This window comes from Arachis stenosperma, chromosome 5, assembly GCF_014773155.1.
Source record: "Arachis stenosperma cultivar V10309 chromosome 5, arast.V10309.gnm1.PFL2, whole genome shotgun sequence".
Classification (NCBI taxonomy): domain Eukaryota; kingdom Viridiplantae; phylum Streptophyta; class Magnoliopsida; order Fabales; family Fabaceae; genus Arachis; species Arachis stenosperma.
The window spans coordinates 102,626,017-102,633,382 of NC_080381.1; the positions used below are offsets into that span (position 1 = coordinate 102,626,017).

Consider the following 7,366-nt stretch of genomic DNA (forward strand, 5'->3'; position numbering starts at 1 on the left):
TTCCTCAGTAACCAAAATTTGCTTGCACTTGAGCTGTACTGCATCCAGGGATGTTTTAAAGTAGTTACAGTAGAATTCTCTGACCCAGGATGAGTTGATCTCAGTCAAGTTTCTCTCCAAGAAGAACCAGCCTCTCTGTTTAATTTGGTCTGAAGTGTACTGCTTGAGTTCTTCTAGAATTTTGAGTGTCATTTCCAGGTATAGGTTCCTGGATGTGGCAAAAACTGGGTACTTCAGCTCACAGTATTTGTTTGCAAATTTTACCGGGTCAGCTACAGGTACCAACTGATCAGCTTTTTCCTGCAGGGTAAAGTTCTTCTCCCGCCAGGAATCATCATGTACGATGCCAAGGATGGAGATAAAGGATTCGCCTCTTTTCCTTTTGCCAGTGGTTGCTTTGCCCTTTACTTTGCTTTGAGGGTCAGACATCCTGAAAAAATAGGAATTCCAGCATATAATGGAAGAATAAAAGCAGGAAAATAGGTAGACAAATAGAATAATAGCAATATAAGCACAGAGTGGAAAAAGAGTAAGCGAAGCATGAGATGAGTTAAATATATGTGCATTGTGGATTGTATGCAAGTGGAAAAGTCTGAAAATAGAAATCACAATCCAAAATATATGATAAGTGAAAGTCACGTTAATTAGGAAAAAACAATGATCATGTCCTGGGTTAGAAAGTTAAAGTAGTCAGGTAAAAAAGAGAAGTTGGGAAGTTAAAATGGTTAGTAGGTAAAAAGGGAGTTAGAAAGTGAAAATAGAGAGTTAGTAAAAAGACAGTTAGGGTAAGTGGCATGATGATGGGTTTCCTAGTTAACAATAAATCCACAAAGTTAAAGAACAATCAACTCATATTCAAGCAAAGATATCATTTTATTGATGACAATTCAGATATGTGCAAGAGTTGCAAGATAGAAATGCAATCATCAATAATGCAATTTTAATAACCAGGGAATCAAAAGGGATGAGAATGCTAGCCCGTGCAGTCATGAATCGGCTAGGTTGAAATCAAGTAATGCAAAATATTAAGTTTCCAAACTCAATACATGAAAACAGGTTGCAAAAAATTGGGCAGCATTCTGGCTAAAATTGGATGTTCCCAGGTAATAAATAGCAAGAAAAAACAGTTCATATGAGAATAAAAGGTGCTGCAAAGAGTCACAAATACAGGAACAGTAAAGATCAGTGTAATAGCAGCATGAAGCATGAAGAACAGCATATGAACAGAATTATTATCATAGCCAGATAAAAAATTGCGAAATAGATAAAACAGATAATCAAGAACGGCGCAATTATCAGGCCTAAATCCACTAACCACATCCTAGCTACCTAACCACCTAGAATCCACTACAATCATGCATCTCTAACTATCCTAATTTGAACAGAATCTGAAAAAATGCAACTAACTACGAATGATAGAGAAATCGGTGTATAGCGAAACCTGGTGTGGGTAGGACCAGAATTTGAGACAGAGAGGGGAGTAGTGGCGCTGGTGGCTACTGATGAGCGGATAATTTATACGCTTTTTGGCATTGTTTTTATGTAGTTTTTAGTAGGATCTAGCTACTTTTAGGGATGTTTTTATTAGTTTTTATGCAAAATTCACATTTCTGGACTTTACTATGAGTTTGTGTGTTTTTCTGTGATTTCAGGTAATTTCTGACTGAAATTGAGGGATCTGAGTAAAAATCTGATAGGAGGCTGAAAAAGGACTACAGATGTTGTTGGATTCTGACCTCCCTACACTCGAAATGGATTTTCTGAAGCTACAGAACTCCAAATGGCGCGCTCTCAATTGCGTTGGAAAGTAGACATCCAGGGCATTCCAGAAATATATAATAGTTCATACTTTATTCGAGTTTAGATGATGCAAACTGGCGTTCAACGCCAGTTCCATGCTACATTCTAGAGTAAAACGCTAGAAACACGTCACAAACCAGAGTTAAATGCCAAAAACACGTTACAACTTGGCGTTTAACTCCAAAAGAAGTCTCTACACGTGAAAGCACAAGGCTCACCCCAAGCACACACCAAAGTGGGTCCCGGAAGTGGATTTCTGCACTTAAACTTATTTCTGTAAACCCTAGTAACTAGTTTAGTATAAATAGAAATTTTTAGTATTGTGTTTTGATCTTTGAATTAGTCTTTTGATTAATCTCTTGATCATGTTTGGGGGCTAGCCATTCAGCCATGCCTGGACCATTATCACTTATGTATTTTCAACGGTGGAGTTTCTACACCATAGATTAAGGTGTGGAGCTCTGCTGTACCTCGAGTATTAATGCAAAGTACTATTGTTCTTCTATTCAATTCACGCTTATTCTTATTCTATGATATCCATTTGAACCCAAGAACCTGATGAATGTGATGATTATGTGACGCTCATCACCATTCTCACTTATGAACGTGTGCCTGACAACCACTTTCGTTATACATGCAAATAAGCTTGAATGAATATCTCTTGGATTCCTAAATTAGAATCTTCGTGGTATAAGTTAGAATCCATTGGCAGCATTCTTGAGAATCCGAAAAGTCTAAACCTTGTCTGTGGTATTCTGAGTAGGATTCAGGGATTGAATGACTGTGATGAGCTTCAAACTCGCGACTGTAAGGCGTGGTGACGACGCAAAAGGATAGTAAATCCTATTCTTACATGATCGAGAACCGACAGATGATTAGCCGTGTGGTGAAAGCGCACCTGGACCATTTTCACTGAGAGGACAGACGGTAGCCATTGACAACGGTGATCCCCCAACATACAGCTTGCCATGGAAAAGGAGTAAGAATGATTGGATGAAAGCAGTAGGAAAGCAGAGATTCGGAAGGAACACAATATCTTCATGCGCTTATCTAAAATTCCCACCAATGAATTACATAAGTATCTCTATCTTTATTTTATGCTTTATTTATCTTTATATTCAAAAACCATTATAACCATTAGAATCCGCCTGACTGAGATTTACAAGATGACCGTAGCTTGCTTCAAGCCGACAATCTCCGTGGGATCGACCCTTACTCACGTAAGGTTTATTACTTGAACGACCCAATGCACTTGCTGGTTAGTTGTGCGAAGTTGTGAAAAAGAGTTGAGATTACAATTGTGCGTACCAAGTTTTTGGTGCCGCTGCGTATCACAATTTCGTGCACCAAGTTTTTGGCGCCGTTGCCGGGGATTGTTTGAGTTTGGACAACTGACGGTTCATCTTGTTGCTCAGATTAGGTAATTTTCTTTTCAAAAATTTTTCAAAAATATTTCAAAATGTTTTTATTTGTTTTTGTTTTTCCAAAAAGAAATTTTCGAAAAATCTAAAAAAAAATATTTTTGTGTTTCTTGTTTGAGTCTAGTGTCAATTTTTAAGTTTGGTGTCAATTACATGTTTTTAAAATTTATGCATTTTTTGAAAAATTCATGCATTGTATTCTTCATGATCTTCAAGTTGTTCTTGGTAAGTCTTCATGTTTGATCTTCATATTTTCTTGTTTTGTGTCTTTTGTTGTTTTTCATATGCATTTTTGAATTCATACTGTCTAAACATGAAAAATTTTTTAAGTTTGGTGTCTTGCATGTTTTTCTTTTCTTGAAAATTTTTCCAAAATAAGTTCTTGATGTTCATTATGATCTTCATAATGTTCTTGGTGTTCATCTTGACATTCATAGTGTTCTTGCATGCATCATTAGTTTTGTTCTAAAATATTCATGTTTTGGGTCATATTTGTATTTTTCTCTCTCCTCATTAAAAATTCAAAAATAAAAAAAATATCTTTCCCTTATTTAACTCATAAATTTCAAAATCTTTGGGTTGACTTACTCATAAATTTTCAAAATCTTTTTCAAAATGAAATCTTTTCTTTTTCCTTTTATTATTTTCGAAAATTTTTTAAAATTGATTTTCAAAATCTTTTTCTTATCTTTATTTCATGATTTTCAAAAACTTTACTAACAATTAATGTGATTGATTCAAAAATTTGAAGTTTGTTACTTTCTTGTTAAGAAAGGTTCAATCTTTAATTTCTAGAATCATATCTTTTACTTTCTTGTTAGTCAAGTCATCAATTTTAAAAATCAAATCTTTTTCAACCATATCTTTTCAATCATATCTTTTTAAAATCAATTTCAAAATCTTTTCTAACTTCTTATCTTTTCAAAATTGATTTTCAAATCTTTTTCAACTAACTAATTGACTTTTTGTTTGTTTTACTATTTCTTATCTTTTTCAAAACCACCTAACTACTTTCCTCTCTCTAATTTTCGAAAACTGCTCTCTCTCATCTTCTTCTATTTATTTATTTATCTACTAACACTTCTCTTCTACTCAAAATTCGAACCCTCTTCTCCCCTCTACCTGTGTTCGAATTTTCTTCTTATTTTCTTCTATTCACATAAAGGAATCTCTCTACTGTGGTAAAGAAGATCCCTATTATTATTTTTTGTTCCCTTCTTTTTCATTTGAGCAGGAGCAAGAACAAGAACATTCTTGTTGAAGCAAATCTTGAACCTGAAAGGACTCTGAAGAAGAAACTAAGAGAAGCTAAAATACAACAATCCAGAGAAAACCTTACAAAAATTTTCGAAAAAGAAGAGGAGATGGCAGCCGAAAATAATGACAACAACAATAATGCAAGGAGGATGCTTGGTGATTATACTACACCTACTTCCAATTTTTATGGAAGAAGCATCTCAATCCCTGCTATTGGAGCAAACAATTTTGAGCTGAAGCCTCAAATAGTTGCTCTAATGCAACAGAACTACAAGTTTCATAGACTTCCATCAGAAGATCCCTATCTGTTTTTAACTGAGTTCTTGTAGATCTGTGATACTATTAAGACTAATGGAGTAAATCCTGAAGTCTACAGGCTCATGCTTTTCCCTTTTGCTGTAAGAGACAGAGTTAGAACATGGTTGGACTCACAACCTAAAGATAGCATGGACTCTTGGGATAAGCTTGTCACGGCCTTCTTGGCCAAGTTCTTTCCTCCTCAAAAGCTGAGCAAGCTTAGAGTGGATGTTCAGACCTTCAGGCAAAAAGATGGTGAATCCCTCTATGAAGCTTGGGAAAGATACAAGCAGTTGAACAAAAAGTGTCCTTCTGACATGCTTTCAGAGTGGACCATTTTGGATATATTCTATGATAGTCTATCTGAGTTCTCCAAGATGTCACTGGACCATTCTGCAGGTGGATCCATTCACCTAAAGAAAATGCCTGCAAAAGTGGTGCACGAAATTGTGATCAATACATTTCACAACTCAAATAATCCCCAGTAATGAATCCAAAAACTTGGCGTTCAATACCATGGCATAAACACAACTTCGCACAACTAACCAGCAAGTGCACTGGGTCGTCCAAGTAATAAACCTTACGCGAGTAAGGGTCGATCCCACGGAGATTGTTGGTATGAAGCAAGCTATGGTCACCTTGTAAATCTTAGTCAGGCAGACTCAAATGGTTATGGATGATATATGAATAAAACATAAAGATAAAGATAGAGATACTTATGTAATTCATTGGTGAGAACTTCAGATAAGCGTATGGAGATGCTTTGTCCCTTCCGTCTCTCTGCTTTCCTACTGTCTTCATCCAATCCTTCTTACTCCTTTCCATGGCAAGCTGTATGTTGGGCATCACCGTTGTCAGTGGCTACAATCCCGTCCTCTCAGTGAAAATGTTCAACGCACCCTGTCACGGCACGGCTATTCATCTGTCGGACCTCAATCAGGTTGGAATAGAATCCATTGATTCTTTTGCGTCTGTCACTAACGCCCAGCCTTCAGGAGTTTGAAGCTCGTCACAATCATTCAATCATTGAATCCTACTCAGAATACCACAGACAAGGTTTAGACCTTCCGGATTCTCTTGACTGCCGCCATTAATTCTATCTTATACCACGAAGATTCCGATTAAAGAATCCAAGAGATAAACATTCAAGCCTTGTTTGCTTGTAGAACGGGAGTGGTTGTCAGGCACGCGTTCATACGTGAGAATGATGATGAGCGTCACATAATCATCACATTCATCAAGTTCTTGAGAGTGAATGAATATCTTGGAATAAGAACAAGCTGAATTGAATAGAAGAACAATAGTAATTGCATTAATACTCGAGGTACAGCAGAGCTCCACACCTTAATCTGTGGTGTGTAGAAACTCCACCGTTGAAAATACATAAGAACAAGGTCTAGGCATGGCCGAATGGCCAGCCTCCCAATGATCTAAGATAGCATAAAACTACTCAAAGATAGCTACCAAGATGATCTAGAGATCTAAAGTGATCAAAAGATGAAAATACAATAGCAAAAGGTCTTATTTATAAAGAACTAGTTGCCTAGGGTTTACAGAAATGAGTAAATGGCAGAAAAATCCACTTCCGGGCCCACTTGGTGTGTGCTTGGGCTGAGCATTGAAGCATTTTCGTGTACAGACTCTTCTTGGAGTTAAACGCCGGCTTTTGTGCCAGTTTGGGCGTTTAACTCCCATTCTTGTGCTAGTTCCGGCGTTTAACGCCGGTCATTCTTGAGCTGATTTGGAGCGCCGGTTTGGGCCATCAAATCTCGGGCAAAGTATGAACTATTATACATTGCTGGAAAGCCCAGGATGTCTACTTTTCAACGCCGTTGAGAGCGCGCCAATTGGGCTTCTGTAGCTCCAGAAAGTCCACTTCGAGTGCAGGGAGGTCAGAATCCAACAGCATCTGCAGTCCTTTTCAGTCTCTGAATCAGATTTTTGCTCAAGTCCCTCAATTTCAGCCAGAAAATACCTAAAATCATAGAAAAACACACAAACTCATAGTAAAGTCCAGAAAAGTGAATTTTAACTAAAAACTAACTAAAACATACTAAAACATACTAAAAACAATGCCATAAAGCGTATAAATTATCCGCTCATCAAAAAGCTCAAGAACTCATTAACATGGTTGCAAATAACCAATTCATGTACACCTCTGAGAGGAATCCTGTGAGTAATGGGACGCCTCAGAGGAAGGGAGTTCTTGAAATTGATGCTCTGAATGCCATATTGGCTCAGAACAAAATGTTGACTCAACAAGTCAACATGATTTCTCAGAGTCTGAATGGATTGTAAAATGCATCTAACAATACTAAAGAAGCATCTTCTGAAGAAGAAGCTTATGATCCTGAGAACCCTGCAACGGCAGAGGTGAATTACATAGGTGAACCCTATGGAAACACCTATAATCCCTCATGGAGAAATCATCCAAATTTCTCATGGAAGGATCAACAAAAGCCCTAACAAGGCTTTAATAATGGTGGAAGAAACAGGTTTAGCAATAGCAAGCCTTTTCCATCATCTTCTCAGCAATAGACAGAGAATTCTGAGCAGAGTCCCTCTAGCTTAGCAAACATAGTCTCTGATCC

The 7,366-nt window shown here is 37.1% G+C and overlaps 1 non-coding gene across 1 annotated transcript; it reads right to left on the minus strand.

Annotated features, from left to right (window-relative positions):
* Nucleotides 1-4,990: 4,990 nt before the first annotated feature.
* Nucleotides 4,991-5,098, minus strand: LOC130984186 (small nucleolar RNA R71). Its single transcript, XR_009088136.1, has one exon. It is a non-coding gene; the product is annotated as a small nucleolar RNA R71 (small nucleolar RNA).
* Between the last annotated feature and the right edge of the window lie 2,268 nt (nt 5,099-7,366).